We start from the raw sequence: 26,384 nt of genomic DNA, 5'->3' as shown, positions 1-26,384 counted from the left end.
AAAGCGGTAACCCCGAGCTACACTCAGGCTTACCATGCGGCGCTGCATAGGGAGTCCATGCAGAGCTTACCTTGTCCTTCGCTCCCGCGATGTGTCCCCTGCAGTGTCCCCGGCCATCTCCTCCGGCCGATGCCAGCATTCGGCTTCTGTGTTCCGGTCCCTGTGACGTCAGGACGTACGGGCGCCGCCAGCGGTGGGAAATTTGAAAATTTTAAAAAAATGTCTTTTTTCAAAACAAATTTTTCATAGTAAAACATTGCTGTTTCAACCCATTTCAGATACATTTTGTCCCTAGTGCTTTGTCCTGTGCCCTGCCTGCATTTTGTCTGTTCTTTCTGCCTGGAAACTGAGAAAGTCCATGGCGTCCAAAAAGTGTCCCTTTAGGTCAAAAGTGGTTTTAGACCAGCTAGAGAACAGTGATAGTAAATCAAAACCACTTGCAGAATTGAGTGATGATTCGTGGGGAAATTCATCATCAGACACTGAAAACGATTTTGCGACTTTGCTCAGCGATGTGCGAACTTGGCGCTCTATTTCAAATTTCAGTGTTTTTGGTTTGATTATATTATTGAATTAAATGTTTTATTATATTATTATTTTTTATGATTATCAAATTATAATTTATGATTTCGTGTTTCAAATTTTATCATACCCGGGATGTTTAATAGACTTTTGTTCGGACAGATTTCAGTGAGTTATTCCTAAAAATTACAGGCTACAAAAAAAAAATACATATTTCCATGCAAAATAATGGTACCACTTTCAGCACCAAAAATCTGAAATAATCATACCGCCAGGGAGGTTAAACATTTGAAATAAATCCTTAGTAGACATACTCTCCAAGTTCAGTGGTGATGTTTAAAATTGAGATTAACGTTGTGGTGAAAAGGGACCGATGGCACATATATGGTGGGATTGCCAGACACTACAGGATTACTGGAGGGGAATAACCCAGCATATTCATAAAATACGTGGGACTATTGTAGAGAGATCCGTGGACGTGTTTATTTTATAATTTTGAGCCTTTAGTGAAACTGTATATAAACAGGATACACTATTATTTAATTGGTGCAGCTAAGGGCTTGATTCCCAAGTTTTGGCAGGCTCCGGAGCCACCAAGAATAAATGATTGGAAAATATTTATAGGATGGAGGAGTTCTACCACATAGAGGAGGATAAAATGGAAAAATGTAGGAAAACATAGAGTAGTTGGTTAAACTTTAAAAGATATCAGGAAATGGTAGGAGTTTAGAGGGAAAAGCTTAAAGAGAGTTTAACGGAGTACCTGAAAGAGAGAGTGGAGGTTTCATAGAAGAGATACAGATAGATAATCATGAGAGAGGATAGAGACTAGGAAATAGGTTGTGGACAGGGTATCAGAAGGGGGGAGGGTGAGAGGGAGCCTGGGGTAGGGGATAAGGTGATGTAAAATTGGAATTATGTATATTATACAGTACAGTATTTATAAAGCGCCAATAGTTCGCTCAGCGCTGTACATTACAAAAGGGGGACAGAACATGTGACAGAACAATACCAATACAATGCAAAACATGAGGGGATTGAGGGCCCTGCTCTTTCGAGTTTACAATCTGTGAAGTGCTTGTGCACTGCGTTCTTTTTGTATTGGAAAATTCAATAAAAGATCCTAAAAATTGAGATTAACCACTTTACAACCACGATATAGCTGAATGATGGCTACAGCTGTCCAGTTCTGGGAGCGCGTCATATAACGTCCTCCCAGAACACACCCCCAGCCGTGTGCACCCGGCGCTGTCAGTGATCGCTGTGTCCTACGACTAAGCTGATCACATGACTAGGTAAAAGGCCAAACATAGCGGCCTGGGCACGAAAGGGGTAAAAGTGCCCGGTAGGCAAGGTGTTAAAGGGAAGTGCAGCTCAGTGTAGTGGCTGTGCACCTGCCAGCTGTTAGCCCACATTTGGGATACCCCACGCATGTAGCAGGCAGGGTAGTTTTGCACTTCCTCATTGCATAGGCTCCTGGTGACAGTGGGACAAAAACATAGCATTTTTGTCCGCTATTGTGTCATCTATGCCTGATAATGTCTGTCAGCTCCACACTATGTGCTGCCTCAAGGAGTCACATACTTGATTCAGCATGCATCATGTGTGTCCCCACCACCCTATCTGCCTCACTATTGTACAAAAGCTAGACACTGAGTATCAGAAGTGCCTGACCATAGACATGCGATAAGGGTTGGCATTGACTGATCTAGTTGCATGGTAGTCTAAAGGCTGGGTTTCTGTATTGGTTTGTTTTATAGACCATGTAAACCGCATTTTGTGCTGCTATTTGCTATGTATAGACAGCTGAGATTAGATGGCCACTACAGCTGTACCTGGGGAGGGGGCTGGAAGTGATATCCCTATGACATTAGCTCTGTACAATAAGGAGTCATGCATAATATTCTGCTCATTCCCTTCCTGGAGACATGATAGTGGCACTTGTTGCTCCTGGCTGCTATAGAGTGGCTGAGACATATGCCCGTACACACGATAAGAAAATCGTACAAAATATTTTGCGGAACCACTGATCGGGCGATTTTTCTCTTCATTGATGAGCAGGATGTTTTAACCGATAACAATATTGTAAATGAAAAAATCCGGTTGAACAACAGTGAAAAATGTTGTCGTTTCGCATACAAACAACCGATTTTCTATGCGGTGGTATGACGATCGTACGAAAAAAAATCTATCATGCGCTTTTACACATGAGCGGAAACAGAAGATGACCCGGATGTTTATGTCCAAGGAATCTTCGTAAACGCGAACGAAAAATCCAAATGTTAAAAGTAGATTTGCCTAATGAGATAATGAAACCAGAATTCTGCATATTATATTTTTATGTATCACTATTTATATAGGCAGTGTAATAAACTATATTATACTCATTGTGTATATCGCTTGTTCTGGCCGGAAGGGCGTGGCTACAAGGTCACATGCACACTGCATCACTTCCACTTGTACGGAAGACATCAACTCTACGTATTGCACGATTAAGTTTTTTTTAGATTGGTTAATGTGGGCCACAATTTCGACCAACGAACGAACGCCTCTCAATCGTTGGATGACCGATCAGTTGATTTTATGATCGTGTATTCCCACCTTTAAGCTGGCCATGGATCGAAATACGGCGCGTTCAGCAGCAACTGGCTGAACTTCGATCATGTGTGGATGCTTCTGTCAAATGGGCTTGCTTTTCTCGATCAGTGGCTGCAGCTGCTCATCAGTATATTCTGACAGTAGAGCATCTCGGCAAGGAGAATAATGCCGGCCATAGACGGATTGAAAATCGGCCGAACAAAATCAGTCAATTTTCACACTGTTAGTGGGTTAATTGGTTGGCAGTTTTTCATTTTTTTTTTTGCACAGTTTTTTTTTTTATCGGTAATGTTGTAAAATTTGCACCCGATTTTGACAATCGGCTGATTTTCCCAGCAATGATGGGTTTTACCGATTAAAAAATCCGCCGCACATGAGCCGTGACCTGCAAGAGACAGAAGTTATGAGGTGAACTTTACGATTTTGTTGAACCATTTTTTTTTTTTTTTTTTCTCAGCCTGCCAGCTGAACAAAAATAATTATCCATCTATGGCCAAGGCCTGCTACCCCTCTACTAGTAGCCCAGCAGGTGAGAGGGAGGACAAAGATAGCTGTTTTTTTGATTTTCTGGAATTGTGTTTGTGTAACTAGATCTGGTAAACATTTGCACACTTTTTTTTTTACCATCTTTTCTTTTCTACAGGTCTTCTCTTTTTAGAAAATATAGTTTTGGGTGTCTATGAAATACTCAAGCTTAAAAAAAGTAAATTTTAACATACTTGTGAAAACTGGAAATTGGGACTGGTTCAGCAGCAAAATGGGTTAAAGAATTTTATAAACAACAGATATGGTGCACAAGCATAGAATGGACAAAAAGGTGTGTGTGTGTGTGTGTGTGTGTGTGTGTGTGTGTACCATCTGTGTGTCGTAAGTATTAATGCATTTATCGTAAAAAAAACAACAAATTGGCAACTGAAATCTAACCATTTAGAACTTTCTTATGACTAAAGTAAGGCTAGAAGGTGTGGGTCTTGGCACAGCAAGGTAAGAGTCCAGGTTCCAGTCCAGGGTTAAAGAATACAGGGCTATCAGCTGGAAACTCCTATAAAGCCAAGAGGATACTGGAGAGTGCCAGACCAAGTGCAGCATATGAAAACAAGGTAGACACGCACAGTATTACTCAGAATAGGACGTTTACATTGCTACACTTTAAAGGAGAAGTTCTTTTGGCTGTACATATCCTGTGGATCACAGGAGTGCAGTTTTTTTCTACACTCCTGTGACTAGTTTTCAGCTGAAACCTGCTGTCGACTGACGTCACTCAGCCGGTCCAGGGTGGGAAAAGTTCCCAACTTTAAGGACCAGTTCACACTATATGCGTTGCTTATAGTTGCTTTTTTTTCTGCATCCATAACTCACAGAAAGTAGGTTATATCAGGGCTTAAAATTTTCGAGTCTAGACCTACTAGCCAGGCACAAACCTTACTCTCCACCAGTTGCCCCACTTAACCTTGCCCAGGTCCGCTCCCAACCACTCCCCCTTAAAGCTTATGAAATTACATTTTTCTTTAAAATAAAGAGTCCAAAATATAAAAAATTGCAATTATAACATAGCTTTATTATGTCAACTTAAACATAACGACAATAGCTTAATAGCAATAGGGTGCAATCAAAATATCAAGTTTTACAGCTTTAAACCTGTAGTAAACATTTTGTATTTGTTTGTTTATCTCCTGCATCTTTAAAAAGAGACTTTAGTAACTAAAGTCTCTTTTAAAAGATGTAAGTTTAGTTTACAGAAGTATAGCATAAAAAAAGTTCTTATTTTGATGCCAAAAAACACAGAATAATAGTTACTGTAAACATGTTGTATTTTTTATCTCCAGCAGAGACCTTAGAGCAGTGTGGCATTAAGAAAAAAGAAAAAAGTGCCTCTTTTGATGGCCAAAAAACATTGCATAAAATAAATAACAATAGTAAACATTTTAGCATTTTTTTATCTCCAGCATCTTATTAAAAGAGAGCTTAGAGAAGTAGTGCATTAAGAAAAAACAAAGCGCTTATTTAGATGCCAAAAAACATGGCATAACAATAGTAAACATTTTACCAAAGATGTGCTAATAGAGCAACCATGGTTTGTGTTGTACAGCAGGACCAAGACTTGTGTAATACCCTTTTTCTGATGCAAAATACCACTTCAGTGGCTGTGTGGATTGCAATCTATTCAATTAAGGAAAAAACACCAAAAAATCATTTTTTGGATGACAAAAAGCAGTAGGAAGCCAGTTTTACATCAAGATTTGCAATGGTTTTCGTTGTACATCAGGACCAAGACTTGTTGTTGACAGGATCTCTCCTGCACCTGTCCCCTCAGCGGCGCTGCCAGTGTAATGGTGGTGCCGAAGAAGCTGGAAACCAGAAGTTGGAAACCGGAACGCAGCTTCACAATGAGGCTTGGAGCGCAGGTGCAGCCGCTCCATCATCTGCTCGCCACACAAGAATTTATCCTCGCATTTGGAGAGCGGCTTTTTCAAGCCCTGGGTTATATGGTTGTCAATGTCATAGTTTACATCAGTGCTTGCAGAAAAAAAAGTAGAACATGCTGCATTTTTTTTTCTGCACAGAGCTGTACTGGAACGCGGTAAAACAAACGAACTTAAATTGAAGAAAAAGAGAGAGGAATAAATTAACTGGAATGCATAAAAAAACGCACTGGGACGCATCAAAAACACATCCAGAACACATCTGGACTGGGTTTCTATAGAGTGAACCAGCCCTAAGGGCTAGTTTACACTAGATGCAGTTCAGTGCACATTTTGTTTTCTGCATCAAAAATGCATGCACAGTGTTTTCCATGTATTCCAATGGCTTGGGTTCACACTAGTGCAGTCAGTTTCCAATGCAGAGAAAAAAAAAAGGTAGAACATGTTGCGTTTTTTCTGCACAGAACCATACGGGAACATGGGAAACCGCACCGAAACGGCGTGTGGTGTGAACTGTAAGCCAAAACGCATCCAGAGTGCATTTTTGTAGCGTGAACTGGCCATCAAATTGGGATCCACCCCAGAGTCTAGAGTGGCACTTGGCTCAGCGGCTCCCTCCCCCTCCACAGCCCAGCACTCTGGTGAGCAGGGTGGGGGCCAGAGCAGACAGCAGTGACTGACAGCTACCGCTCTCTGCTCAGAGCGGCTGTGAGAACTTGGTGATCATGTGATCACTGAGTTCTCCCTCTTAGATTCCACGGGGGACAGATGCAGCACAGGACCGAGACTGCATCCACCGAGGTAAGTATGATTTGGCAAAAAAAAAAAAATCCCAAACTTCTCTAAGTTTAGATGAATCAAGGCCACTGATTATCCAACACCATAATTGGTTTGCTTTATGGTCTCCAGGCCCCTTATTGGCTTTGTTGCCAATAGTCCAATCTGGACTCTCTACAGTTCCAAGACATCCTTCCTGAGGATTGGTGACCAGAACTGGAGATGTGGTTCAACCAGGGTTTTGTAATCTTATCTCTTGAGTAAATACCCTTTTTAATGCACGCTAACAGTCTACTTGCTTTTCTTGCTGCAGCTTGGCATTGCATGCCAATGCTGAGCCTGTGGTCTACTAGGACTCCCAGATCTTTTTCCATACTGGATTCCTCCAAAGGTTCTCCCCTTAGCTAGTAACTTTGTGTTTATATGTTTAGCCACTAAGTGCATTACTTTACATTGTTCAACATTTAAACCTAATTTGCCATTTACTTGCCCACATTTTACTGAGAAGGTCTTGTAAAGTTTTGTATCCTGCTGTGAAGTTACTGCCCTGCTTAGCTTTGTATCATCAGCAAACGCCAAGATTTGAGCTATTTTATGCTAACTTCTATATCGGGGGTGCTTGACTTTCCTGGGCCACATTGGAAGAATAGGAATTGTCTTGGGCCACACATAAAATTCACTAACAATAAGGATAGCTGATGAGCAAAAACAGTCAGGCAGATCACAAGTTAGCTATCACTGATATAGATAATGTACCTATCCAGTAAAACTTCAGTTTTCATGTAATAATTTTTATTCTAAAAGTAAAGCGGGCAACATAAAACTAGTGCAATATTTGACACTGTTTTTGATAAACTAACGCATCAATATCTGGTTCAATGGATGTAGTAGCAATTCTCAATGAACTCTCCAGGTGCTCATCAGATATTTTGGACCTAATTTTACCCATTGTGTGCTTCATCCTTGGAAGATAGTTGCTCATAAATATAGGTGCTCCTGAAAACTAATGACCTGAATAAAGTGTGATTGTGACGAGTGGGAGATTTTTCTTCGGGAGGCTAAAATTAAAAGACCAGTAAAGAGATGCAGTCAAATTTTTCTTCACTCTCGTGTTTGCGAAGTGTGAATGCATTAAAAAAAAACATTTTTTTTTTTTTTTTAATAAGTTTACGATTTTGTGTTGGGTTGCATTCATATCTGTCATGGGCCAGGGCTTGTTCATCCCTGCTCTAAATCATTTTATGGATGGACAGAGCCTTGGGGTACCCCACCACTCTACCATTCTGTGTACATGCTTTTGATCACCATTCTTTTGAACACTCCTTTGTAACCAGTATTTTAGCCAGGTACATACTTTAACCACTTGCCCTCTAGAGGATTTACCCCCCCCCCCCACCTTAATGACCAGGCCTCTTTTTGCTACTCAGCACTGCACTAATTCAACTGATAATTGTGCGGTCATGCAATGCTGTGCCCAAACAAAATTTACATCCTTTTTTTTTTTTTTTTTTTCACACAAATAGAGCTTTCTTTCGGTGGTATTGATCACCTGTGCGCTTTTTATTTTTTTCACTATAAACAAAAAAAGACAAAATTTTTTACTTTCGGCTATAAAAAATATATAATAAACTCAGTTATAAATTTTAGGCCAAAATGTATTCTGCTACATGTTTTTGGTAAAAAAAATCCCAATGAGTGTATATTGATTGGTTTGTGTGAAAGTTATAGTGTCTACAAACTATGGTATCGATACTGCAATTTACGACTTTTTTTTTTTTTTGCTATACAGTACTGCACTAGTTTAACTGACAGTTGCGTGGTCATGCAATATGGTACATAAATGAAACTTATGTCCTTTTTTCACACAAATAGAGCTTTCTTTTGGTGGTATTTGATCACCTGTGCGCTTTTTATTTTTGGCGCTATAAACAAAAACAATTTTGAGGAAAAAAGTTTAAAAAAAACCCCCCAATATTTTCTCATTTCTTTTATAAAAAAAAATCCAAAAAAACCAAATTTCATCATAAATTTAAGCCAAAATGTTTTCTGCTACATGTTTTTGGTTAAAAAAATTTCAATAAGTATATATTTATTGCTTTGTGTGAAAGTTATAGCATCTACAAACTATGGTATAGATTATGTAATTTACGTAGCTTTTACTTTCTGACTGCCTATCACATTTCTTGAGGTGCTAAAATACCAGGATAGTACAAATACCCCCAAATTACCCCTTTTCGGAAAGTAGACACCCTAAGCTATCTGCTGAGTGGCATATTGAGTCCATGGAAGATTTATATTTTTTCCTCAAGTTTCTGGAAAATGACAAACTTTTTTTTTTTTTTTAAGTTAACTATATATTTCTCGCACAAGCCATGGGTATATGTGGAATTACACCCTAAAATACATTCTGCTACTTCTAATGAGTATGGGGATATCACATGTGAGACTTTTTTGAGAGCCTAGCCACATACAGGAGCCTGAAATCCAATCACCACTTTGAAAGCCTGAAGGTGCGTAACTTCCTCACTACCTATCACAGTTTTTCGAAGACCCTGAAATGCCAGGATAGCACCCAACCCCCCCCCCCAAGTGACCCCTTTTTTGGAAAGTAGACACCCCAAGGAATTTAAAAAGAGGCATGGTGAGTAGATGCAGATTTTGCAGATCTAATTTTTTCTCACAAAGTTTTGAAATCTAAAACAAAAAGAAAATATGTTTATTTTCTTCATTTTCCAAAAACTTGTGGCAACAAATGGGATCTGCAAAACACTCATCATGCTTCTTATCAAATTGCTTGGGGTGTCTACTTTCCAAAAAGTGGTCATTTGGGGGTGTTTGGTGCTATCCTGGCATTTCAAGGCCCCCGAAACTGATAGGTGGTCAGGAAGTGTAATGAGGAAATAAAGCCCTTTAAAAGCCTGAAGGTGTTTATTGGAATTTGGGGTCCTGTACTAGGCTAGACTGCCAAAAAGTCTCACATGTGATACCCCCATACTCGGGAGAAGAAGCAGAATGTATTTTGGGGAGTAATTCCACATATACCCATGGCATGTGTGAGCAATAATTTAAGTGACAATTTTGTGTGGAGGAAAAAAAAAATTTCATTTTTCCAAAAAAATTAATTCTATTGATTCAACATGCCTCTCAGCAAATAGTTTTGGGTGTCTACTTTCCAAAAAGGGGTCGTTTTGGGGGTTGGGGGCATTTTATGTCCAGCATTAGGCGTTTATGCCACACGTCACTCGCTCTTCAAACCACCTGAAGACCAAGCCTTTTCTGACACTTTGTTCACATGAAAAAAATCTATATTTTTGCTAGGAAATTGCTTTGAACCCCAAACATTTATTTATATATATAATTTTTAAAGAAAACACCCTAGTGAAAAAAATGGTGGGTGCTGCAATTTTTTATGTCACATAGTACTTGCGCAGCGAATTTTTATTTATTTTTTTCCAAACACAATTTCACAAAAACACAATATATTGGCCAATTATTTGGTAACATATAAAAGATGATGCCAGGTGTGCCAAGTAAATAGATACCAAACATGACATGCTTTAAAACTGGCCATGCCCGAGCAATGGCGACAAACTGCATACCTTTTTTAATATCCATAGGCAGGGTTTTATGTCTTTAAAAGCTACCATTTTAGATTTACAGAGGAGGTCTAGTGGCAGAATTACTGCCCTTGATCTGATGTTTGTGGTGATACCTCACATGCATGGTACAACCGCTCACAAACGCAGCTGCCCGGGGGGGGGGGGGGGGGGGCGGCGAGGGTATTTTATTTTTTTTTAAGTTTCTTTTGATTTTTTTTAAATTTATTTTTACACTGTCCCTTTTTTTTTTTTTTTTTTTTTTTTTTTTAATCTGGGTTCTATCAGACTCTGGATATGTCCTGTGCCCTTACATTAACCAAGATCAGTCTAATCAGATGTTTTCTCAATTTACAAAAGGAGCTGTTTATATCCTGCAAAACTGACATGATGAGACTTTTTCACATTGGGTAGAGGTACCCGTCAGGGCTGTCCCCTTTCACCCCTTTTATTTGCACTGGTGTTGGAACCCTTGGCAGTAGCGATCAGATCACACCCGGATATTTCAGGTTACCCGTTGTTAGTCTCACAATTTAAAATGAGCATGTATGCTGATGATGTTATGCTTTTTCTTACTAACCCGTTGACTTCATTGCCTAATTTATGTGTTATACTGAATGATTTTGCTATAACGTCAGGTCTTACTGTTAATTTTACCAAATCGGTAGTTATGCCGATTAATATTCCCGATTCCCTAAGTGCCTCTCTCCGCAGCTCCTTCCCATTCCGCTGGTCTACAGACCGGATATCCTATTTAGGTGTTAATCTCACTCCCAGTTATTCAGATATATTTGCTGCTAATTATCCACCGTGTATATCACGTCTATCTACTCTACTGAGGATTTGGCATGGTTACCCTATTTCCTTCTTGGGTAGAGTCACGGCTGTTAAAATGAATATTTTGCCTAAACTTCTTTATCTTTTTAGAGCTCTTCCAGTTCCAGTCTCAAAAACGTTTCTGAGCCAATTTCAGCGGACCATTAATAATTTTATCTGGGGTAATAAGCGTGCACGTTTTGCCTCAGCGATTTTATACCGCTCACAACGGACTGGAGGCCTCGGTCTTCCCAATTTTTGGATATATTATCTTTCGGCTCGTTTTGCGCAGCTATCACAGTGGGCAACTATTAACTCTCAGATCCCATGGGTCAAATTTGAATCTCAGTCCATACGCCCATTCTACTTACCGAGCATCTTGTGGTCCAGGGTCTCTCCACGTTCACTTACATTTTATAACTCCATAGTGACCCATTCAATGACACTTTGGTCCACATACAAATTTAAATTAAATTTGGTCTCTCCTACTCCCCCCGGTATTTCATTTTTTGGTGATCCAACTTTTACACCAGCTTTTTCTTCTCCTCAACTGTTTCGTTGGTGGTATGATCAATCTCTTATCAGATTATCTGATTTTCAAAGAGGAGGATCTTACATTACCTTTGATATGCTACGCGCGCTTTTTGATATTCCCCTTCGCGAGTACCATCGTTACCGACAGATTAGACACTTTTTTGAATCGCATTCTGGCCTTACACCGTCTTCTCTGGTTTCCTTTTTTGAACGTACCAGCCGTGACTCTCCCAGGGGTAGGGGTCTTATTTCCAATTTTTATCACCAATCTTTACTTTGTCTTTTTCATACGCCTCCGTTGTACCGACAGAGGTGGGAGGAGGATAGTGGTACCACTTTTTCTGATGAGGATTGGGATTCCATGGTGGATAATATCTGTAAAAGCTCTCGATCTCTTTCGGTTCGTGAAACGGCCCTTAAGGTTTTAACTAGATGGTATTATACCCCATCAAGACTACATAGATTGTACCCACAAACGTCCCCTCTATGTTTTCGTGACTGTGGTTTTACAGGCACTTTGGTGCATATATTTTGGGATTGTCCGTCCATATCTCTGATTTGGCGCAGGATATCCGAGGTGGCCACCTCACTGGCGGGTACCCCAGTATGCTTATCTATTCAAACTTGCCTATTGGGGGCTCACATCCCAGGGGTCCCTGATGCCATTATGAGATTGATACATACTATTTGTATTGCCACTTTATGGTCTATTGCCTTACACTGGAGATCCAATGCTGTACCTTTGGCCTCCATCCTGCACAGAATTGATGCTGTAATGCTCATGGAACGCATTCATTATACTTTGCTGGATAAGATGCACTTATTTGATAAAAAATGGGAGTCATGGAGGGATTATAGACATTTATTGCATGATTGATAACGTTTTCAGTGAACAATGACTGACAGATGCTGTTGACAGACGTATTCTTCAATTCCTCTTATCATTAACGTATTTCATGTACTTGCAATCTGCTTTTCTTCTGTTTTTTCTCTTCATTATTATGATATCCTTTTCTGAATTGTACTTTTCCAAAGTGCCTTGTTTTTGCTGTTAATATTTGAAAATGTGCTGTTATTTTATTGTCTACTTATACTCAATAAAATCGTTTGTAAACAAAAAAACTGACATGATGAAATGCTTGTAGCTTCCGGTTTCTTAGGCTATAGAGATGATTGGTACCATTCTGGTCTCCAATCAGCTCTGTGGTCAGCTGGCAGAAACACCGGCTGCATTCTCAGGTTCCCCCAATGGCATGGGACTGCCCGAGAAGGCCGTGGATGGCAGCAGGGGAGGGGGCATCATCTCCCACTGCTTGTTAAAGCAATCCTGCAGCTAATTAGCCACTAGGATTGCTTTTACATAAAAGCTGATCGCCAGCTGAAAAAAATTATACCAGGATGATGCCTGCAGCTGTAGGCATCATCCTGATATAACCATTCAAAGTCCAGTGATGTACCAATACGTCGCTGGTCCTTGTTGGGTATATATGCTATGTACTTCCTTTCTTTTCTTTTTTTCTTCTTTTTTTTTTTTTTTTTTTTTTTTTTTTTTTTTATGCAGCCTGTGGGCTGAATGGGGGGAAAAAAAAGAGAAGAAATCTCTGCCAGAAAAAGTGTGTGGTATGCCCACCATTAGAATATACCGCCCTGCATCCACCCACTTCTAATGGTGGGCACACATTAAGTCACACGGTGCCACATGCGCCAGTTCCAAGATTGTACAAGTGTCTAAATAGTGGCATGCTTGAATAAATATTGTCCACGTATAATGGAAAAAGGATGACACCAAGTCCCAAACTATCTTGCCACTACTCCCCATGTAGTCTGGGCATCTGGGGAGCTCCACGTGACTATCTTTTCCCTCTTAAATCCGAAACTTAGAAGTATAGCCTGTTGCCCTCTCACAGGTCTTCTTTATCTTGACCCCATATCTGGCACGCTTGCTGGGAAGAAATTGTTTGAATGCAAGGCGTCCAGAAAAATTAATGAGGGACTCCAACGCAGATTTTTTGCTGGGGAGTATAGACCACTGCAAATTTTTGGTTAAGGTGATCTGCGAGGGGCTGAATTTTGTGGAGCCGGTTAAAGTCAGGGTCACCTTAAGGACGACGAAGTGTATTGTCATTGAAATGCATAAAACACATTATACTCTCATATCTATGCCTGGCCATGGCAGCAGAGAACACTGGATATAATGAATCGGGTCTGTGGACCAATACATATGCAATTCATTTTTTGTTAGTAATGCCCATGTTGAGGGTTGGGTCCCAAAAATTTTTTAATTCAGAAACCATAATGAGTTTCCATGCGAATGGTCTGGCAAGGTTTGAATTTGGGTTGGTGGCGATAAATTGTGCATATAAATTGCTTTGATCCACAATCAATGCATACAGATCTTTCGTGAAATAACACTCCAAAAAAATCAAGGGGAGTAGTTAAATTTGCTGTTTCCACTTGAATTCCGGGTTGGGCAGTGAATGGGGGAAGTATGGGTGCTGCAGAATTTGTGGGCTGCCAATCGGGATTTGCAAGCACATCCGGGAGGATATTAGGGGCTCTATGGGCCTGTGTGCGAATTCTTGGTGGTTGCAGGACAATACTTGTGCTCGCCACCACACCAGCTTGTACTACACTTATGGGACTCGCTACGTCACCAAGTCATACTTCAGTGCTGGTATTATTATTATTATTATTATTATACAGGAGTTATATTGTGCCAACAGTTTGCTCAGCACTCTACAATATAACGGGAGACAATACAGCAACAATACAGGTCAATACAAGAGGGTTAGGAGGGCCTGATCCTGGGAGCTTACAATCTAAGAGGTATGTGAAAGACCAAGATGTACTAGGCCGCTGGTGCTCCCCAGTTCACCAAAAGGTAGCGTGGCACTAGTACTGGCACTCTGCTGCATATGAGAGTCATCAAAATTTACCGGCAAGTGCTAACAGAGATCAGGCCTGATTCTGTGTTTTGTGTGCAATGTATCAAGTGACAGTGACCTACTGACACTGCACTTGCTGGGGGGGAAGGGGGTGGTAAGCGTAGGGGCTAAACGCATGTGCTGGCAGGTGCCGGGGCTGATCCCGCTAACGCTGCATTTTTGAGGACGCTATACTAATGTGAACGCTGGTATAGTGCTGATCTGATCAAAGATATTGATCCGTTCAGACACTACTAGCAATGGAGGTTTATTGTGTATGAGCGTGTTCCTGGCAATCGGGGTTAAATGTGATGACTGGTGTACTGACGGGCAATCTGACACTATCTGGGAGGGGCGTGAAAACCACAGGAGCGCAAATCGTGTGTGTGTGTGTGTGTGTGTGTGTGTGTGTGATGTGATTTTGCACATCCGTGCCGCCCTGTAGCAGTATTTCTGCTATAGGGTGGTCAGGAATCGGTTACATAAGTGGTTTGTGTTATGGTGCTGTGTCACTTTAACTGACAATTGCGTGGTCATGCAGCGCTGCACCAAAATGAAATTTACGTCCTTTTTTCTTTTTCTTTTTTGCACTATAAAAAAAAAGACCGACAATTTTTTGAGAAATAACAACAATATTTTGGACTTTTTGCTATAAAACGTCCAGTAAAAAAATGTAAAAATCAAATTGGTCATACATTTAGGCCAAAATGTTTTCTGCGACATGTCTTTGCTAAAAAAAAATCCTAATACGTGTCAATTGGTTTACGTGAAAGTTATAACGTTTACAAATGGCGGTATAGATGCTGGATTTTTTTTCTTTTTGTATACCAATAGCGGCGATCAGCGACTTCTGGTGGGACTGCGGCAGACATTCTGACACTGGGGGGGAACTGACTTGGGGTCACTGACATCCCCAGTGACACCAATACAGTGATCTGTGCAAAAAAAACCCACTGACACTGTACTAGTGGCACGGGAGGAAGGGGTTAGCATTTGGAGGCAATCAAAGGGTTAACTGTGTGAGGGGAGTGTTTTAGTAGGGGGCGGGGGGGGGGAATTCTCTGTTACACACTGTTCTGGAAGGCTGAGCTCAGCAATCCGAAACAGTGTGCTGAAAACTGAGAGGGAGGGGAGCTCAATGCAGCCTTCCTCCCCGTCAGTGTCTGTCGGCAATCGCCGAGCTCTGGTGGGTAATCACTGGCCCAGACCTGGTGATTGACACCCTCAGCTGCGATCGGTGCTGCGGGTAGGGTGGTCGCACACCTTACGTGCGCCCCCTACCCCGAGATGCAGAATCACATTTATATACGTGATCCTGTGCACGGGGGCCGCCTTGTAACAGTATATGTACTGCGGGCGGTCCCCTAGTGGTTAAGGTCTGTGCCAACAGACCTCAATTTGTAAACTAGGTGTTTTGTAAAATCCAGCTACACCACATCCACAGGCCTTTCCTTTTCTACAGTGCCTTGAAAAGTTATTTATACCCCTTGAGATTTTCCACATTTTGTCATGTTACAATCAAAATCATAAATGTATTTTTTGGGGATTTTATGTGGTAGACTAACACAAAGTGGCACATAATTGTGGAGTGGAAGGAAAATGATAAATGGTTTTCAAATTTTTTTTTTTTTTTTTTACAGATATCTGAAAAGTGTAGGGTGCATTTGAAATCATCTTTACTTTGATACCCCTAACTAAAATTTAGTGGAACCAATTGGTATCAGAAGTCACCTAATTAGTAAATAGTCCACCTGTGTATAATTTAATCTTAATATAAATACAGCTGTTCTGTGAAGCCCTCCAGAGGGTTGTTGGATAATATTAATGACTAAACAGCATCATGAAGGCCAAGGAACACACTAGACAGGTCAGGAATAAAGTTGTGGAGAAGTTTTTAATGCATTGCTAGGTTTAAAAAAAAAAAAAAAACCCAAGCTTTGGACATCTCACGGAGCATTGTTCAATCCATCACCCAAAAATTGAAAGAGTATGGCACAACTGCAAACCTACCAAGACATGGCCATCTACCTAAATTGACAGGCTAGGCAAGGAGAGCATGAATCGGAGAAGCAGCCAAGAGGCCCATGGTGACTCTGGATGAGCTGCAGAGATCCACAGCTCAGGTGGGAGAATCTGTCCACAGGACAACTATTAGTCGTGCACTCCGCAAATCTGGCCTTTATGGAAGAGTGGCAAGAAGAAAGCCATTGTTGAAAGAGAGCCATAAAATGTTCCGTTTGCATTTTGCGAGAAGCCAAGTGGGGGACACGGCAAACATGTGGAAGAAAAATTTAACTTTTTGGCCTAAAAGCAAATTGCTATGTGTGGCGGAAAACTAACGCTGCACATCACCTTGAACACACCATCCCCACCGTGAAACGTGGTGGTGGCATAATGTTGTGGGGACAGGAAAGCTGGTCAGAGTTGATGGGAAGATGCATGGTGCCAAATACATTGCAATCCTAGAAGAAAACCTGTTAGAGTCTGCAAAAGACTTGAGACTGGGGCGGAGGTTCACATTCCAGCAGGACAACGACCCTAAACATACAGCCAGAGCTAAAATGGAATGGTTAAGCTCAAAGCATATTCATGTGTTAGAATGGCCCAGTCAAAGTCCAGACATAAATCCAATTGAAAATCTGTGGCAAGACCTGAAAGTTGCTGATCAGACGCTCTCCATCCAATCTGACAGAGCTTGAGCTATTTTGCAAAGAAGAATGGCCAAAAATTTCACACTCTTGATGTGCAAAGCTGGTAGAGACATCCCCAAAAAGACTTGCAGCTGTAATTGCAGCGAAAGGTGGCTCTACAAGGTATTGACTCAGAAGGGCTCAATACAAATGCACGCCACACTTTTCACATTTGTCAAACATTTTGAAGACCATTTATTATTTTCCTTCACAATTATGTGCCACTTTGTGTTGGTCTATCACAAAATCCCAATTAAAATGCATTTATTTTTTTGGTTGTAACATGACAAAATGTGGAAAGTTTCAAGGGGCATGAGTACATTTTCAAGGCACTGTAGATATCCGCTCACATTCTCATAGAATGTTGACAATTTGGTCTGGCAAGGACAAGCTTTCATAAATCCATGCTAACTACTACTAATGATACTATTTTCATCAACAAATTCTTGGATTAAGTCCCTTATCATTCCCAGTAGTTTACATACTATTGATGTTTGACTGGCCTGTATTTCCCAGGTATACATCTCTGCCATTTTTTAAACATTGGCTTTTTGTCAATCAGCTGGTACCATTTTGGTCAATAAACTGTTCATAAAAATTAGGAACAAACGTCTAACTCTTACCTGGTTAGGTTCTTTGTAGACTCTCAGGTGCAATCCATGTGGTCCTAGTGTTTTATTTGCATGTTACGTTCTTTTTAAGTCCTTTTGGACACTGGCTTCTGTAGGCTCAAATCAGTGTTAGGCTGCATTCACACTTGAATGTTTTGTAGCTTGAAGCTCCAAAAATGCTCTATAGTGCCTGTTTGCACAATCAGGTGTGAACAGGCACCATAGAGAACTGATTTTTTTTAAGTTTGAGCTTTTTTGGAGCTTTGCACTACAAAACGTTTAAGTGTGAATGCAGCCTTATTTGTAATTTGAAAATCTAGCAATCCAATATTTCTAGTTGGGGCATCCACCAATTGACACATTAAGTTGTCTTACAACACATTTAACTACTCCCAGGCCAATTCTGACTATTTTGTCATACATGTAAAAATCTGCATGTTTTTGCTAGAAAATTACTTGGAACGCCCAAACATATATTCTTTTATGCAGAGGCTCAAGAGAATAAAATTTGTTCCCTTTTGGAACTCCAGCCACAAGGATTCCACATTCTCCCTTGCTCCATTAGCAACATTGTCCCTCACATTCACTAGCAAATCATTAATGCTATACAGGCATACCCCTCCCCTTCGTCTACCCTCCCTGTCCCTCCAATACATGAAGTACCCCTGGACAGTGGCAAGCCAGTCATGTGAGCTGTCAAATCAAGTTTCTGCCATTCCCACAAAGTTGAAATCCTCATATATTGGCAGATCCAGTTCTTCCATTTTATGAGCTAGGCTTCTAGCATTTGTGTACATGCCTCTTAATTTTGTACAGATGCAGGCTATTTTCTCCTTTTAGTAGTTTTGAGGCTGCAGTTGGATTGAGCCAATGTACTTAATATGGGTTTAAGTATTGTATTTACACTACCACTAATGCCCCAGTAAGCACCCTCTGACCTTTGCTCATTGCTGGCCACCTCTTCCCCTGAGCACCCCCCCCCCCCCCCCCCCCACCTAGATTAAAAGTCCCTCTAACTTTCTGATCATCTTCTCTCCCCACTGAGGTACAGTCCATCAGTACTATAGAGCTGGCAACCGACCAAAAAGTTAGCCCAGTTCTCCATGAACCCAAATCCTCCTTCCTGCACCAGTTCCTTTGCCACTTGTTAATTTCCCTAATCGGCTGCCTCTCTGGTGTGACTAAAGATACAGGCAGTATTTCTGAGAATACCACCTTGGAGGTCCTTTTTTTTAAATATAGCCCCAAAGACCCTGAAATCCTCTTACGATATTTCCACTTCCTTTGTTGTTGGTACCAATGTGTACTATAACAGTTGGGTTTTCCCCAGCCCCATCCAGCAATCTGTCCATCTGATCCACACTGTGCCGACCCTGAGCACCCAGTAAACCACATACTGTTCAGCATTCATGGTCTTTCTGACAGATTGCCATCTCTCTTTCTAAATGTATCCCCTACCACCAGTATCTGTCTATATTCTTTCCTTTTAGCCTTGCCCCTGTCCACACTGGAGGAGTTTTTACCCTAGCAGCTAGGGGAGTCATTCTGCTCCAGCAATGTCACTCCTTGACTGATATCCGCAACATCACGCAACTGGGAGTATTTATTGGCATGTGTCAGCTCAGGACTGACCTCTCCAATGCTTTTACCTCTACCCCATTTGTCACCCAACTACTCTACTCTGGTACCTGCACTTGCATATTTCCACCCACATCTATAATGGCCACTGCCAGCACCTGATGGGTACTGTCCAAATTCTCTTTCAGATCGCAGGTGCTTTGCTGTGTTGCCAGCTGCTTTCTTAGATTCAGGATCTGGGTTTCCAGGGAAACAACTTGCTCACATTTTGCGCAGCAGTATTATCCCTTTAACAGATACTCCCAAGAAACCTATACATGGTGCACAATGTGCACCGAATCACAACACTAATCCTGTTAGACATGGTACCCAGTAATGTAATGGGGATAATCCAAGAAGATTAGGAATTATATTTTAATGTAAACTTCCTTCCCGACACTATTTTATTCTGAGCACTGGTTGTTCCCTAGCTGTTTGGAATGTACTTATCACACTACCCCTGGTGTCCTATCCTTCTACTACCTGATCACACTGCCCTCAGCATCCTCTCCTCCTGCTCTCTGATCACACGGCCCCAGCATCCTCTCCTGATTGCTGACCACATGGCACCTGGCTTCTGCTCTTCCTCCTGATTGTCACACGGTCCTTGGTGTGTCCTCTCTTCCTGCCCTCGCTTGTTAATCACACAGCCCTACTTTCAGCCCTCAGTACTCACAATGCTCCCAGTTACTCCCAGTCCTCAGTACTCACAATGCTCCCAATTACTTAGTCCTCAGTACTCACAATGCTCCCAGTTGCTTACGAGCAGGGGAGGACTGACCATTTTAACACTCGGGCACTGCCAGAGGGCCCGGGACCAGTAGGGCGCCCCATGAAATGCCCCTGGTACCCTTCTTTTTTTTGTTTGTTTTTTTTATAGGCTTTTTTGGGTGTGCTTTGAGTGTGGGCAAGGACACGGGCCCCATGATCCTCTATTGCCCGGGGGCCCCATGAGTTGTCAGTCCGCCCCTGCTTACAACCCCTCAGTACTCACAAGCAGGGACCAGGTTGAGGAGGGGGGTGCATCTTCCATGGGCGCTGTGCCGATCTGTGGAGAGAGGGGGCACTGGGAGCTTGTCAGTGTCTGAATGATAGGAGTAACTCTGCTGCCGTCACCCCTGTCATTCAGCTAGAGAATATTATAGCAGTGACCGGAGCGGCTGCTAGTGGAAAGGATTCTGCTCTCTCCTCCGTCCAGCAGCCATCTGATGAGGGCAGAAAAGATTTGGCAGGGCTACACCACCAAAAAAAAAAAAAAAGGGGTTAAAGATGATGTAAAGGTGGAGGTCAGCGGAACTCACTGGAGGTGGGTGGGGCACACTGAAGGTCAGCAAGACTCACTAGAGGTGGGTGGGACCCATTGGTGGAGGTAGGTAGGATACACTGGTGGAAGTGGGCAAGGCATGTTGGGTGAGACCCGCTGGTGAAGCTGGGCGGGGCCTACTGGTACACATTGCCCATGCAATTGGGGAGGCACGAGTTTTAAAGAGGGGAGCGGCTCCACTTCCAGGAGGACAGATGAAACTGAGGACTCTCAACAGATGGGGACACACATGGCAAAGGCAGCTGTAATTCGTTAAGGAATGTGGTTGATATTTTTTTCCTTTCTTAGTGCTCTTCCAGACCTGCAGTAATGGGTAGGGTGGTATAGCAGTGGCTGACAGATGTTCAGGAGGTAGTATTGCTACCTCCTGAACACAGTTTTTGTTTTTTTTTTTTGTTTTTTGTTGTTTTTTTTTTTTTTGTAATTATAAAATATCAATTTTTTCATTGTGGGACTGTACAGCAGCATGTGTACAGCTCAGTTATGCTATTATGTTATACAGAGTGTCCCTTAAGTCTGGACACATAGGCAAAATGCATATTTTCAATAAATATCAATACAAATTTCAACAACCATTTTATTTCATTGGAATATTAATCAATAACCTCTTCAATGTATTTTTCACCATTTGTGATGTCAAGTTCCATGCGCCTTGCAAGATTCACATGAGCCCAATGCAATAACTCCACATTGCCATCAATTTGAGCATATTCGTTCATGATGTGTTCCTTCAGGTGATTCATATCTTTGCTTTTCATTGAGTCTCTTTTAGCATACCCCAAAAAAAGAAGTCGAGGGGGTTAAGGTCTGGCGAGCTTGTATAGTGACATATTATACAAATATAGTGATATGTCCTGTGCCCAAGCTTTAGGGACACCCTGACACCTTGGCAGCCAGGGGGTGGGTGGGTGATGAAACCACAGCTTAGCTGCCAGTTTTTACTGCCCCCCCCCCAGCTGCCTGCTCAAAAGAGCCTTACTTAGTGGAACTAAAGGATGAATACTTACCTGTCCAACGGTTCTTCACTGGTGCCGACATCTTCTTCTGAATGTTGGCCCTTCAATACAAGGGCATTTTTTTCCTTACACTGATGCCAGAGCATTTCTTACCAGATCACTTGTAGCCCTATATTTTACTGCGGGATAGAATGTTTTCGTGCAGCATGCTGCATCCCACACCCTACACTCCCCCCTTCCTGGTGAAAATTGGGGGGACGCATTTTGGCATCTTCGCCCTGGCCGCTGGATAACCTTGTCCCAGCACTGGTCACAAGTACATGCCATCACTTCCAATTACACTCTGGTACGTTGCTACGCACACAAGTTGTACTAGATCATACTTTTTGTACGCTTAGTAGCACTCTCGGTTTTGAGATTAGGATACAAAAAACCCTGAACAATCATTTTAGTACCATTTTATAATTGTGTGTACCAGGCATAAGGCCTCTAGCACAAGGGAGTAAGAAGTGCCATGTTTTTATACCGTTCTGAACAATGGTGATTTGTTGTCTATGAAAAAATGCACATGCCTGAGTAAAGATCAAAAATACAACGATAAGTACAATTTTACATTTGAATGCGGTAATTTATGCACATGTATACACCTGTATATTGCAACACTGGCAATTAGAGTATGAAGAATAATTTAAGCATTTATAGGCATAGTCTCAGTATTCTGCCTATACACAAAGTCTTTACGGGACATTTTACTCAGGATATTTCTGTAAACATCATCGCGATTAAAAACATCAGTAAATTATTACATCTGTGTGCAAAAGGCCTGATGGTGCCTGCATAAGTCTGGCATGAATGTCGCTCAAAGGAGTCCGTATCATAGGACCAGTTTAGTCTCTCTCATCTTGTTCCCAGTAAGTAAGCATTCTAGCATGTTCTTTTGAGTGGTCTGTAAGGGGATGAGGGTCTTTCCATTTACAACCAATGTAAAGGGTATTTTCCATTGACCACCAATGTAACATGGCAATCTCTACATTGATTGATTAAAAATATAAGGTGACCTTACTCCACATTGGCTACCAATGTAAAGAGGTCTTTCTTCCAGGGTGGATTTGATTTAAATCAAACTGGTTTAAATCACTAGTCAGTAAGGCTTGATTTAAATCATAGTTTTCTACATATAGACTAATTCTTGCTGGTATAACTTTAACATGCAAGTAGATGAAGATTTTTAGAATAACAACTTTTAATATTAGTTTTTTTATCCCCAGTTTAATACGTTAATCATTCATATTTGGACAACTTTTCTGTTGTACTTAGGAAGGAGAAAAATAATGATTACCTTAATAACAATTTAAATAGATTTATTCAACTGAAACAATAACATTACATTATTTGCTTAAACATCCATGTTTGTTAACTAATTTGGCTAAACAAAATATATATATTTTAAGAAACTTAGACTGTCAGCCCCTTCCTCCTCATACTTAGATTCACTTTCTTCTTGTGCAGATCTATTCCACTCCAAACAATCAGAAAATATTGTTTCTATTCTATTCACTGAACTTCTTGAAACTTAGCACTGAAGGGGTTGATTCTGTATTCATAGGTTTGTAGAAGTTAGGATTAAGGTCTTTTTCTTAACTCTGTTCATGTTATAACATTTTTGCTGTGAAGAAGAGGCATGTGATCTCCGCTGAGTCAAATTCAGTTTTGAGAACTGCAAAAGTAAACCAAGCATCTGTGATAATATCTTGTAGGCAGAGAAACTGCCCAATAATCTTACAAAAACCTCTGGAAGAGCATGACATTGTGAATGGATTCATGGAATTTATTTACCAAAAAAATTAAACATATACAGCCTTATTCTACATAATTAAAAAACTAATCTTTATTTCATGATGGAATAACCTTTGGATGGTAATATATTTTCCTCCAAAAAGCATTTTATTCAAAAAAAATCCGATTTAAATTTTTTTTTTTCCATTGATTTTTATCCACCCTGCTTTCTTCCACTGACCACCAATATAAGGGGGCATGACTCTCACTAGCCACCAATGTAATGGAGAATTGCACAGCCCACCAATGTAAGCAGGTACTTTTCTACTGTCTAAAATATTTCCAAGGTTCTTTCTAAACAGAACTTTTTGAATATTTAAAGCTGATCACTGGGATGTGATTTAGGGAGGTTAGATTATAAGCACCTCGAGGGCAGGGACTGATGTGTATACATAATATATATGTGAAGCACTGCACAAATTGACAGCGCTATAGAAGTACCTGTGATATAAAAAAAGGTCTTTTTAAGAAAGAAAAACATGCCTGGAGATGAGCTTTAACATTTCTGTGATCTCCCCTGAAGATAAGAAATTCAGTTTGTGACAAATGCTAGCATATCAGAATTTCTTATGACTGGAACAAGAGCTATACAGATTCATTAAATTTGGAGTTCGACTTGGGAGCGATTTCTAGGTCTGACAAGCAGGGCAGCAAGTCATTGAGCACCAAACTGTTGCCAAGCAACTACAGATTTTAAACTTGGAGCAAGACAGGTGTCAGGATCCATTGAATATTTTCTGCAAATTATCCTCTCTGGTGTGCAGATTAGCTGACATAAACAGAACCTGTTTAGCGTCTGTAGTTCCTAGAATATAGGAAATATATTTGTTTTAATGTGGCTACACAATTGGAGGCTACATTAATAAAGCACCCAAGCATAGGGGCCTTTATTTCAGCCATGGGACTGTACATTTAGAACATAATTTGATTTAGCTGACATAGAGTGCATAGAGCAGGACACATGACCACAACCAGCATGCACTGTTCAGTCCAAACAAATGGGGAAAGTTCAGGAGCTCACAGAGAACAATACACGATGGCAACAAAACATATACCTTGCAACTTTCTGAGATGGAAATAAGGGACACCTATTAGTAAAAATATGTAGCATAGAACACACACCCTGCCCCGCCTCCTTTAACCACTTCCCGTCCGGCCCATGTACATAAATGGCTGGACGGGAGTGGGTTGCCGTTCATAAACGGCGCCCGCATTTTCAAGCTGTGCGTGCTCCCTGGGAGCGTGCGTTACCACAATGGCTGTACGGGACCTCTGTGTGAGGTCCCGATCATGTGATCACTGATTGGCCAATCAGTGATCACATGAATAGTAGTAAGCAAGATGTCACTTCCTGACATCATTGCTTACTACCTGTGAAATCTGTGAATGATCACAGAGATCACATGGTACAAGGCTATTCACAACAGCCCAACAGCTCTCTCAGTATTTCTTAATGGCTGCAAGAATGCAGCCAGAGAGAAGGAGAAATTATCGCTTTTATAGCCTTTATGGGTGTAAAAGCAATCTGTGTAAAAAAAAAAAAAATCTTCATCACCCCCCACAAGTAGTACAGTGTCACTATGGTGACAGTATGTTGAAAAAAAAAAACATAAATAATATAAAAAAATTTAGAAAAATTATAATTTTTGGTTAAACTTTTTTTTTTTTTAACTAAAAAGATAACCGAATAAAATTTTGGCCAAGATTTATGAAGAAAGAAATTATTTATTTGCAAAATGTTGTAAGAACACTTTCTTTTTCAAAATTTTTGGACTTTCATTTATATAGCAAAAAAAATAAAAATCCCAATGGTGAATAAATACCACCAAAATTAAAGTTTTATTGGTCTCAAAAAAATTCTAAAAAATTCATATGGGTACAGTGTTGCATGACCGCACAATTGTCATTCAAAGTGTGATAGCACTGAAATCTGAAAATTGGCCTGGACAGGAAGCGGGTAAAAGTGTCCGCACTTGAAGTGGTTAAGGAGCATTGTGTACAAAAACAGTATGATTGGTTAAACCCCCAAGTGCTTTTTTCTACCACTACTATTCCTTTTATATTGGCTTTTGGACTTTACAAATGCAGCAATTTAGAAATTGGATGAAAGGTTTAGCACTAGGAAACCCTTTTTGATAAGTAGTGCATTTTATATACAATTTTATATAGATTAGAGTAAAATGAGGGTCAAATGAGGAAAAGGAAAGGGGGACAGAGGGACTTTGTTCTGAATCAGGGATAGTCTCTCGACATCAGGGACAGTTGGGAGCTATGCAAAATACAGCGGGAAACTACTGTATGTCATCAAAAGTACATTACCGAGTCAATATCTAATGGATGTGTTTTAGATTAATTTTGGAAAATAAATATATTGATTAGTTTTACTTTAAGGGCTTAGTACACATATTAGCAGGGTAATCTAGCATAGTGGCTCAGATGTTGCCTGCAATGTTCTGACCATAGGGGCAATTGTCTTTGGGGTGTAGGTAGAAGCCTAAGTATCTGGAGGAAACCCACACAAGCACAGGAAGGACATGTAAACTCCATGCAGGTTTTTGTCCTGGTTGTGGTTTGAACTCAGGACTTTAGTGTTGGAAGGCAGGATAGCCTAAAAGATATCTTCTTTAACCACTTGCCCTCCTGAGGATTTACCCCCCTTCCTGACCAGGCCTTTTTTTTGCTATTCGGCGCTGCACTATTTAAACTGGTAATTGCGCGGTCATGCAATGCTGTACCCAAACAAAAATTATGCACTTTTTTCACACAAATAGAGCTTTCTTTCGGTGGTATTTGATTTTTTGCTTTTTTTTTTTTTTGCTGCACTATAAACAGAATAAGACCTGTCTTTGGCAAACAAAAACCCCCGTAACTGTATATTGATTGCTTTGTGTGAAAGTTATAGTGTCTACAAACTATGGCATATATACTGCAATTTATGCCATTTTTTGCTATACAGCGCTGCACTAGTTTAACTGACAATTGCACGGTCATGCAATACTGTACATAAATTAAATTTATGTCCTTTTTTCACACAAATAGAGCTTTCTTTTGGTGGTATTTGATCACCTGTGCTTTTTATTTTTTACACTATAAACAAAAAAATGCCGAAAAATTTGGAAAAAAAACTGTTTTCTCATTTCTGTCATAAAAATAATATCCT

The 26,384-nt window shown here is 40.7% G+C and overlaps 1 protein-coding gene across 6 annotated transcripts in view; it reads left to right on the top strand.

Moving 5' to 3' along the window:
* Window positions 1-26,384, top strand: part of LEMD1 (LEM domain containing 1) — a 201,257-nt gene that overhangs the window by 10,981 nt on the left and 163,892 nt on the right. The window lies entirely within an intron of this gene.

This window comes from Staurois parvus, unplaced genomic scaffold, assembly GCF_062004578.1.
Source record: "Staurois parvus isolate SC_StPar_1 unplaced genomic scaffold, SC_StPar_1.0 ptg000395l, whole genome shotgun sequence".
Taxonomy (NCBI): Eukaryota; Metazoa; Chordata; class Amphibia; order Anura; family Ranidae; genus Staurois; species Staurois parvus.
Note: the sequence above shows the minus strand (reverse complement) of the source record. Positions and strands in the feature narration are given on the sequence as shown.